This window comes from Vanellus vanellus (genome assembly GCF_965231255.1).
Source record: "Vanellus vanellus genome assembly, chromosome: Z".
Classification (NCBI taxonomy): Eukaryota; Metazoa; Chordata; class Aves; order Charadriiformes; family Charadriidae; genus Vanellus; species Vanellus vanellus.
This window is the reverse complement of record NC_138908.1, coordinates 88,392,911-88,403,381: the sequence shown is the minus strand read 5'-3', so window position 1 is coordinate 88,403,381 and position 10,471 is coordinate 88,392,911.

Here is a 10,471-nt window from a genome sequence, read left to right as displayed (position 1 = left end):
TTCCCCCAGTCAAAAACTGCGCTATTTAAGATTGAATTTGTAAGAGCCGGTGCGTGGTTGTAGAGGATGCACAGTACAGGAGTCCTGAGTCAAACGTAGTGCTACATTGGATAGCGATGGTGCTGAGGAATCTGCAGCTGTCTGTGTTGGATGTGAGCGGAACCAGTCCTTGGAGAGTGGGAAATGGCAGGAACTGCCTCTAACTATTGTAATCTACGAGATTACCCCATTAATCATATTTGTCTCCAGGAGTACCTTAGTTCTAACTCTAAGTGTTGTTTTTCCCTTGGTGTGTCACATGCGAAAAAGCCTTTAATTGAAACCAGTGCGGAGATGCAATTGCCCTGCTCGTAATCGTGCACCGGGCTCTCGCCGCTGCCGGGGATGGGATGGATGGCACACGCCAGCACTGAGCCGGTGGTGTCGCCACCGTCCCTCTGCACTGGGAAAATGTTATTTTTCGTTTTGAAGGTTGCGGGTACTCTGAGTGGGCAGAAGGGGCTGCCACTGCCGCTGCCGTTGCGACAGAGCAAGGACCTGGGTTAGGAGGGGGAGGCGGCGGAGATGCTTTCCGCAGGGCCTGCGTTCTGCCCAGGGCTGGAAACAGTGGGAGACGCAGGTAAATCTGTGGAAGTCCTCAAAACTGCAGCGCCCTGAGGGCTGCTCTCAGCGGGCGGGTGTTGAATAGTCCTGGCTCTGTTACCCCGGTGTTTCCGTTCGGCCGTGCCATAGCAGCTTCATTTGACCTGGAAATTTCCTGTCTGTGCGGAGACATGAAAAGGAGAGGAAGTCGTATGTACCTGGTTAAAAATTTAACTTGTATGGTTTTGCGCATCAGTGTTGTTTTAAGTTAATCCACCTAAATTTCAGAGGTATCTGAACTATGTATCTCCACTAGGCGCTCTCACAGATCCTCTAATTGTTTTTCCTAGTTCAGACCGCTGTGAATCTGCGCGTAGATGGATTGCCCCAAACCCGGCTGCTGCTGCAGGACTTCTGGTGAGAGGTGTGGGGGGGAATAACTTCCTTTTTGTTGCCGTACCTGCACAGGTAGCCGTGCAGAGCAGCTCTCTGCCCATCCCCTCCAGCCTGCCCGTCGGCTTTTGTTTCCCCGCTGGCATCTCTGGGTTGAACAGGCCCCCGTCAGACTGACGGCTTAATCCTGGCACGGTCCTCCGAAGGGTGACCGCCTGCACAGCGGGGTCTCCGGCTCACTGCCCCCGTGCTCGGTGGGCTCTGCCCTCTGACAGCGGGTACCTAACTCGCCCTGTGCTCTGGTACCCCTGGCGGGGTGGGGAAGTCTCCCCGCGCTCCCACCAGCACCTGCCCACCCCCAGCGCTGCGTGCCGGGGTGCCTGAGGCCATCGGAGGGATGCTGCTGGTGTCAGCTTTGTCACTGCATCGGAGAAGGGAAAGTTGTTCCTCGCCTTGGCCAAGCAGCAAAACTCTCTGTTGCGGTATGGCTGCTCCCAGCATTCAGAAACGGAGTTAGAGGTACTCCCTGGAAGGCAGTCGGTTGATTAAACAATAGGTAATGGTGGGAAACCCCATACGTGCACTGCTGTATTTGGCCCTGTCTCGCAAGGTAGAACAAGCTTCTGTTTCTGAGGGTTTTCTCTTTGGGCCGTGGGCAGATGTTAAAGGTGACTCGATGTGAGGAGTTGGGGCTGTAGAGGGCCACCAAATACTCAACTCTGCAGCCGCGCGTGACTGATGCTGCACTCGTGTGCCTCCCGCAGCGCAGCGCATGGGCTCTGCTGCGGCGACCTGCGCAGGTGCTTTTAAAAAACCAGACAGAGGAGGCTGCTCCGATGCACTCAGGCTGCTGCTCCTGCGAAACCTTCGTCCTTCTGCCCCTCTGGTCAGGGTGCTCCAAATTCTGACTGTGCAGCTCCTGTCCTTGTCCACGTGTAGCCACAGTCGTAGGTGCTTCAACAAAATACGTATTCTGTTAGAAAACTCACAAGCGTCCCAAAAGCTGAAGATTAATCCTATAACCTGCAGCTTTCCCTCCTCCCGGCATCCTCCGCCTATCCGCCCGGGTAGTGCAAAACTGCCCCTGCGGTCTGGTTTTGGGATTCCTCTCCTGCCCCTCTCCAGGTGTAGGTACGTCTGCAGTACGTAGTTGAGGCCATTGTGTATCTTTTGTCTTGGCGGGCGAATGTGTCTGTTCTCGTTTTTCTCTCTTTTCCTTTCCTCTAAGTTTTCTGTGCCCTTGGTTCTGGAAGCCTTGGGTGGCAATGGTGGTGAGGAGGTTTGCTGTGGGGCATAACGTCGTGCTGACCCACCTGCAGAGCCAGCGGCCGTTCGGGCTGTGCGGGTGACCTCCTGGTGATGCCGGGTTGAACCCGAGTGCCAAAACACATCGGTACAGCTGCGCTTCAAAGAGTAGCAGGGTCCGTTTTGCATTCTCTGTAGAACCCCCTTTTTTATCCCTTGCTCAAGGCGCTGCGTTTCCCCGTGGGCCCAAGGGGAAGCCCTGACGGTGGCTGCTCTGCAGCCCCTCCTTGTCCCGGTCCCGGGGGTCTCCCTGTGTTAAAAAGCCTCCTCGCTCGGAGGGGTCTAAAAGGATGCGGTGGGGCCCAGAAGCGGGACAGCAGGAGAGGCCTTGGTCCCCTCCGTGATGAAGTTACCACACCTGCTGTGCTGCCCTTGCGCTCGCCGTTCAGCCACGGTCTGCTGGGTTCGATCTTCAGGTAGAAGGACCGGCCGGAGTTCATCCCGTAGATGTTGCGTGGGTTGCTGGGGTGGGTAGGTCTGGAAGAGATGGGGTCAGGACATGGATCATCTCCTAGTTTCTTGACAGTCCAGCTCCACCAGCAGAGTAGGCTGCCTGCCGTAACCAGGTTTTGGCAGTGGGAGTGCGGATTCCCTCAGCAGAGGAGAGAGTCGTGGTCTTGGCTTGCTCTGCGAAGTGTTACCATATTTCTTCCAACTTCCATTTCCTCTGGGCTGAGTTTCAGCTCAGCTTTCTTCCTCCAGATGCTCGTATCTCACAGACATCTCGTTCCTTGTGATGAAGCTCGTCGAACCAGATGAGAAGACGGGGTGTATTCAAACACCCGTGTCAACTTGGTGGCACTGGAGATTCAGTCCCAGATCTTGGGAAGGAGGAGGGGCAGGGGACTGCAGCGCTTCACACCTCTCTGGACAGTAAAAATCCCCTTCTGTTCCCTGCAGTCTGTCAAAAGGAAAGTGCATTGGTAGCAAACCGTCCCCTTCAGCTGTGTCCTGCGTGGGAATAAGTAATAGACACGGTGTTGAAGAGCCCGGGTCAGGTCCCGGTGGGCTCCGTCCGCAGCTGTGAGTCGCTCAGATGGGATTAAAGGATCCCTCACCCTGCGGCGCGAGCGGGGTCCCTCACCCTGCGGCGCGAGCAGCCTGGCGTGCGAGCGGGCTGTGCCGATGCACCGGGATAATGTCCTGGTTAGATGCTTGGTTCAGCTCCACCAGGCGCTGAACTGCCCAAGTCATCGCGTTACCCACGTAACCCTCAGCTCCCTCCCTGGGTTCCCCCCGAGCCTGGGCTGTTCCCGGCAGTCAAAATGCGCGAGCTCAAATGCATTCAAGGCATTGGTCACGCAAATGGCTAACGTTTGCTATTCTGGATGTTAATTTCATAAAATTAATCTAACACATCTTGAGGGAAATTAGCGCGTGCAGATGCTATCATTTATCACAATTATTTTAAAGCCCTAATCTAGCACTTCATCGAATTCTTCGCATCCGCGTGCATGTCAAGCGCTGCAGGAGCGTGCCCTTGCCCACCGAAGCTTCACGTCCGCTGCCCGGCCGGCCCCGTGGGGGGCAGGGAGCGGCAGGGGACGCGGGACGGCCGGGCTCAGCCCCCCTCGCGCCCCGGGGATGGGGGACATCACCGCCCCGCGTCAGCTGGGGAACCCCATTGCTGTGCACGTGTCGTCCCTCCTCTCCACGCGGTGCTGGTGTCTTCCTGCCAGCGCCTTCAGCGCCGCTCTCTCTGCAGCTCTCAGCCCTCAACTTCTTTAGCACACTCTGGTCCCACCACAGTTTCTAGGTTGCAACGATGCTGTTAGTCCAAATTGGGGCAAAAGCTGCCCAGACTTCCTATGAATTGACAAACTGAAGGAAAAAAAAAGCATTTAAAGCTATCAAAGTGTTCCTCTATGAGCTCTGTAGCACTTAATTTGAATGTTTACTTTTTCTTTTGGGGGGGAGGTTGGGAGGGAATTATAACTAAATATGTCTTAAAAAGCTGTTGGTTTGAAAAAGCTGAAACAATCAGGTTTCCCTGAAAGAAAAAAAAAAAATACAGATGGGAAACTACTTCTATTTTGTGAATCTTTCAGTTAAATGAATAAGCATTTTGCAACGACTTTCAATTTTTTTGGCAAGAATCTCCTGCTTCTGTCTACTCTTTACAGCTCTTGATGCGACGGAGACGTGCTCCTCTGCGGCACGGTGAATGCTGTGGGCGGGAGGTGCGGGCTGAGCGGAGGGCTGTTGCCGGAGGCTGGAGAGCGGCCGCGTCCCCCCCGGTGCCTGCGGGGAGGTAGAGGCAGAGGCGGTTTGCGGAGGGCGAGACACGGTCGCGCTTTGTATTCAAATGTGCTTCTGTCTTGTCATTCTCAGGGGCTGTGGGTTGCGCCGGTAGACAGTTACCTGGGACATACCCGACTCCTCCGTTGGAGGCGGTAAATACGTCGGGGTACGGTAGTCCTTTATTGCTCTGGAATGAAGTATCTTTATTTCATTGTGATTTCAAATGTCATACTTCAGATATTCAATCAGCACTTCCAATATCACACATAAACTATAAATTATCATATGATGTAATTTAATATAATTCTGCTCGCAGTACAGGAGGTAGAGGGGGGGGGAAAAAAAGCTACGTTCAGAAATTCAATCAAACAGCTTGATTTTTTTCAGAGGCACAAAGCACCTGAGAGTTGCCAGTGACTCCTCATGTTAGCAGAGATTTTCCTCCAGATAAAGAACTCATGATAATGAGCTGTGAGGCTGAATGGTTAAAACAATTATCCCCAAGAAATTCCCAGAGCTTTTTTCAACAAGTCAGAGCAGTTAAAGCTGGCAGAAAAAAAAAAATTGAACAATTTTTCATTGGAAAATATACTTTTGATGAAACTGAAAATGTTTATGGGAATGTTATGAAAAGTACAATATTTTCAGTGGAAGAATTTTGAAAGGAATCACAAACAAAATGGAAAATTACCTTTCCAATTGATTTTAGGGTTGCATTTTCTACTGTCTAAAATAACGTATAATGGTCAAAATGTTTCATTTCCATAAGGTCATGTTGATATTTTCAAACTGAGATATTTGGGAGTTTCCACGACACAAATATTTTTAGCATTTGGATTTGCCTGATGCAACACAAAGCCACATTTTGTCACGGAGGGATTTCTCTGAAGGCAAAAATGTCACTTTTCTGGATGCACTTAATGATCTGGATGCCCCCCACCCTGCGTCCAGGCGTTGGGTGAGTCTTGGCTGGGTGCTCTGAAGGTCCCTGAGCCCCGCTCCGCCGGTGCTCTCGGCAAGAAGAGAAAATCTGCCTTGCCACTATGGTTTCTATTTAAAAAAATTAGGAAAGATTGAAAACAACTGCTATTGCGGGTTCGGGTTCGTGCCCAGGGGAGTGTGTAGGAGGTAAGGTCAGGCTGGCCCGTGGTCCGGCTGCCCTCGGCGGGGCTCCCTCCCTGGGCCGGGCTTCCCTCGGGTTCCGTCGCGCCGCTGGCGCTCCGGGGCGCCCCTCGCTGCTCCTACAGCATGGCCGGTTTTCGGTCCCTCTCGGTGTGGCTCGTGCCAACGTGTTATCTGCACGAGTGACGCGTTACGTGTGGAAGTGGATGGCTTCTGTTGAAATCGGCGTGAATGCATAGAGTCTAGAAGCAATAGTACGAAAAGAGAAACGGAACTGGATGCTCGCAAGCTGTGCAATTGCGGAACAAGATGCTAACGTTCCTCAGAAACACAGGCTTTTGCCTACATGACATGCTTTGTGGGAGTAATTAATTTGTATTTAATTATTATCTAACTTGTGAAGAAATGTTCTGAAGAAGTCGTATCTTCAGCACAAGTCTTTCAACTTTTTTCTTCCAGATAAATTTCTTATTTAGACTCGCAGCATTTTATATTTTGTATGATAAGACCAACAGGAGACTCCTTAGCAAAAGTCACTGCTCACAGTTTTTGCCTTTAAGGCTATCTCATAATTATGTATTTAACTAATCAACACTCCAGAACTTCCAGATGCAACAGATACAGGGTTTGTGAGTGATTTCCCTATATACATCTTAATTTTCTAGCAGCAGCTGTAATTTATGGGATTCCACGCGGAATAGCAGGGCTAATGATGAGCAAATGTGTTTTTAAAGTTGTGCCGGATGCGAACGCTGGTATATGGTGAAAGGGGCGGAAACGGATGACTTCTGAGCGTCAAAGCTCCCGCTTCTTGTCCGTACATGCTCCCAAATCCCGGGCTGGGTGAAGCGGAGCTCCAGAGTCGTTCAGAGTACAGCTCCCGACCCTGTTTCTGTGTAGGCGAGGTGGCATCACCTGGGCTGAACTGGCGCGGGGCTGCCTATCCGCACCACGGCGGGGCGATCCGTGTGCCGTTGAGCCCGTATTCCTCGGAGGAGTGGCTGGTTTTGGTAGTGCCGTTCCTGAAAGAGCAGAGGACACCCTGCGTGTGATTTCGCCTGCGGTTGCGCTGGCTTGGGCTGGGACAGAGGGTGTTCTCCAGCTGGTGTGGTGCTGTGTTCGGGTCTGTGCCCAGAGCAGTGCTGATAACACGGGGGTGCGTTAACTTTTGCTGCGCAGCGCTTGCACAGTGTCAGGGTCTTCTCTGCTCCTCACCCTGCCCCACCAGCGACGGGCTGGGGGGGGCCCAGCCGGGACAGCCGGCCCCGCTGAGTGAGGGGTATCCCAGACCACAGGGCATCACGCGCACCAGTAACGGCTGGGGGAGGAGGAGGGAGGGGACATTGGGAGCGATGGCCTTCGTCTTCCCCAGTCACCGCCAGGCGTGACGGAGCCCTGCTGTCCTGGGGGGGCCGAACGCCTGCCTGCGATGGGAAGGAGAGAAGGAATCCCTCCTGTTGCTTTGCGTGCACGCGCAGCTGGTGCTTTACCCGTTAAACGGCCTTTACCTCAACCCACCGGTCTTCACGCTGTTGCCTGTCTGGTCCTCCCCCGTCCCGCTGGGGAGAGCGAGCGAGCGGCTGGGGGCTGCGCTGCCTGCCGCGGTGAGCCCCCGCCAGCTCTCCCAGGCGGGACCCGGGCCACCGCACGGAGGAAGGGAGAAGAGCTCTGCCTGGCGCGATGGCAGCGGGGGTAGAGCCAGGGGAGGTGCCGGCGCGGCGCCTCAGCCCAAGGACCGCTCGCTATGCGAACGCTGCCGCAGCGCGTGGAAGGATGGGGAAGACCTTCCAGCAGCTCTTCCATCTTCCGTGAGTATTAGCCACGGAGCTTGCTGGTGCTCATGAAAATAATAGTGCTGTGTCTGCTGAAGAGCATGAAAATGCTGAAGTTAAAGCTCATTTCTGCTGGAGGTGTTTCTAATTTCTTTCGTTAAATCTACTGGGCCTTTCTCGTCAAATGCACCGGTGTAGCCAAACACAGAACGTGGGAAATGTTTAGCGCCTGGTGCCGAGGGAGACTGAGTTTCTTCGGTTCCCGTGGCGACGATAACCTGATGCGAACTTGCCCGGCAGCCCTGGCTTTGCAGAGGGGTAGGTGTCATGGTGGGGGCTGCCAGGGAAACCCGCCTGCCTCGTCCTGCAAAGCGAGGGGACCCGCTGCTGGCCGCGTGCCGAGCGCCGCCGGCCCTGCCCGCCCTGCCTCGGGAAAGCCCTTTGCTTGCGAGAGTCCGGTTTTCTTGGAAACTCTCAGCAGTAGATTTTTCACTCGTGAACCCCCAAATCATCAAAACGAATGATCCGGACCCATCTGAGCTGTGTGGGTTTATAGAGGAGTGTCTGCGCATTAAGATAGCAGCCGGACAGCCGGACGCGGTTTGTTTTCAAGTGGGAACTCTTTAGGATTTTGGAATTACCCAGTCCCACGATTTCCCAAATTTTCCCCTCGGAGCAGATATTCCTGTGGTATGTTTTGCAAAGGCTCCGAGTTCAAAATAGCGCTTGGTCTGCCTTAAGGCTCCTGCCGTGCCAAGTACTGACCCGTATTGCGAATTATGGGGGCTGTTGTTTTCTGAAATAGCCGGCCGCCGGAGAAATCCGGGTCGGAGCGAGCAAGAGTCGTGTTGGTTTAACTCCAGTAAAGCAGTCATGTGTAACTAATACCGTATTATTAACACTGGGGGAAATTTTCAACTTTCAGCATCTTGACAAAAACCCAGACAATCAGAATTGCTCGGTGACTTTTTCTAACCTTTGTAACGTGTATTTTACTCACCGAGACCACTGCCTCTCCCCACCGCGGGCTCAGGCAGTGAAACCGAGAGATTACAAGTACACCGTTCACTGGCAAAATGCCTTTTTTTTTTTTTTTTTTTCTGAAGTGAACTCTCAGGAAATATTAATTTGTTCATTCCCACGTTTTTAATCTCTTGCTCTTTCATTTTTTGTGGTTTATACCTTGGTGAGTCCAAAGTCCTGTACGGTGATCTAGGTATCACGGTAAGCGCAGGCATGGCAGGATCGTCTGCCCATTGCTCAGGTCACCGAAACTCGGACAGGCCCTGTGCCCTGCGAAAAGGGCAGTTTAGATAGCCAAACGCACGCAGGGTCGACCCAACCGCGTGCCTGGTTGTCCAGCCCGCCCCTCCGCCCCGGCCCACCTCGCCCGCTGGGCTCTTCTGCCTTAAGAGCAGTTCGCTCTTAGGTGCAAAATTGATGATGACAAAAGTCGAATGTCTCTGGGCTGCGTCTGGAGCCAGAAAAGGTCCATAAACGGAAGCGAGACAGTCCCACTGATGGACAAAGAGTTTCTGTCCTAGGGCTGGGAAGGGACGTGTGACTTTAACCATAAGGAAACCCGGAGACTAAAAACTTATCTGCGAGAGAAAACAAAACCAAGTGGTTTTGGAAGAGGATGGTTTGCAATTGACAAATTGAAGTTTTAATGGGAAGTGTTCGTCCTGCTCTATTCAGAAAAGAAATACGCTTTGGTGGAGGGTATTGCAATTATGGCTATTTTGGCACTGCTTCACTTACGAGGCAGGTGGAAGTAATTCTTGGTTATATTCGGTCTTTACACTATCAAGAAACGATAAGGGTTGTTCTCTCCTTGCAGAATCGTGAGCAGTGGCAGCTACAGAAGGAACAAGAGAAAACTTCTTACAACTGGCTTATAGCGAGAGGAGGAGACGGTGTAGCAGAGGAATAGTGTAGGGTTTTTAACCGAGTAGCTGACTTTTAACGTGAAAGCAGCTAGTAACTGTTTTTAAAATTAATGCCTGTGAATTTTGTTAATTTTCTTAATAGAAAACTAGTGGGTTTGCTCTATTTACCCTTCCTCGACCATCTGCCCTAGTCGCTGGGTACCCCTTGGTGGCACCGCAGCCTGCCAAGATGTGCTGATGGGACAGGTCCTGAAGGGGTTGAGTGGACCGTGGCCACCGATGTCCCAACGTGGGACTCCACCCCCCCTCTCCTGTCCCTGCTCGCAGCGGGGTTTGCTCTGCACGGCTGCGAGGTCTCTCTGCAGACCTTGGTTGACTTGGGTGCAGGACCGCGCCGGCTGGTGGCATGGCCGGGCCACCCACGGCACCTTACCCGCCGAGCCTGGCCTGGGTGCGCTGCACCGGTGCTCCCCCTCCGGCCCTTCCCTTATTACTTGGCTGAAAGCTGGTGGCGTTTCAGGTGAAGTGGATTTCAAAGGGATGTTTGACAGGGGAAAGCACTTAACCTGGAGAGGTGAGGAGAACTTGAGCGGATGAAGGAGGGACTGGAGAGAGCAAAAAATAATTACGTGTGAGCACATATGTGGAATATGTTCTGAAGTGCTTTAACCTGGGGAAGCTTTTTCCTGAAGGGGATGGTGCTAAATCAAAGAAAAGGGGGGATTCATAATTGCGGGGTTAATTTGTGGACTACTTGGAGAGCTGGCAAGATCTATTTGGGGGTCTAAAATATGTATTTTATCAGTCCATTTTTCTGAAGAGCTGGACCTTGCTTGCAACTGTAAGTAATCTGTATTACAACTCCCGGTGAAACACATTTCATATATCATTTCGGTTGACTGCGACTCTAGCCGGTGCCTTGTGCTACACTACGCTCTTCGCAATCAGGTGATATGTTATTTAGTCTAAAATAACGAGCGATGGCTTGGGAATACACATTCTCCGAGAGCTCCCAGGGCAGGTTCGGCACATATTTCCGCAGTGAGATGTACGTTACATCACCCCACCAGACAGCGTTAGGGAGCTATCGACCTGTCTGACGCTGCTCCTCAAGGGCTTGAAAACGTGAACGTGGCGCTACCCTGTGTCCTCCCAACCCTACCTCGG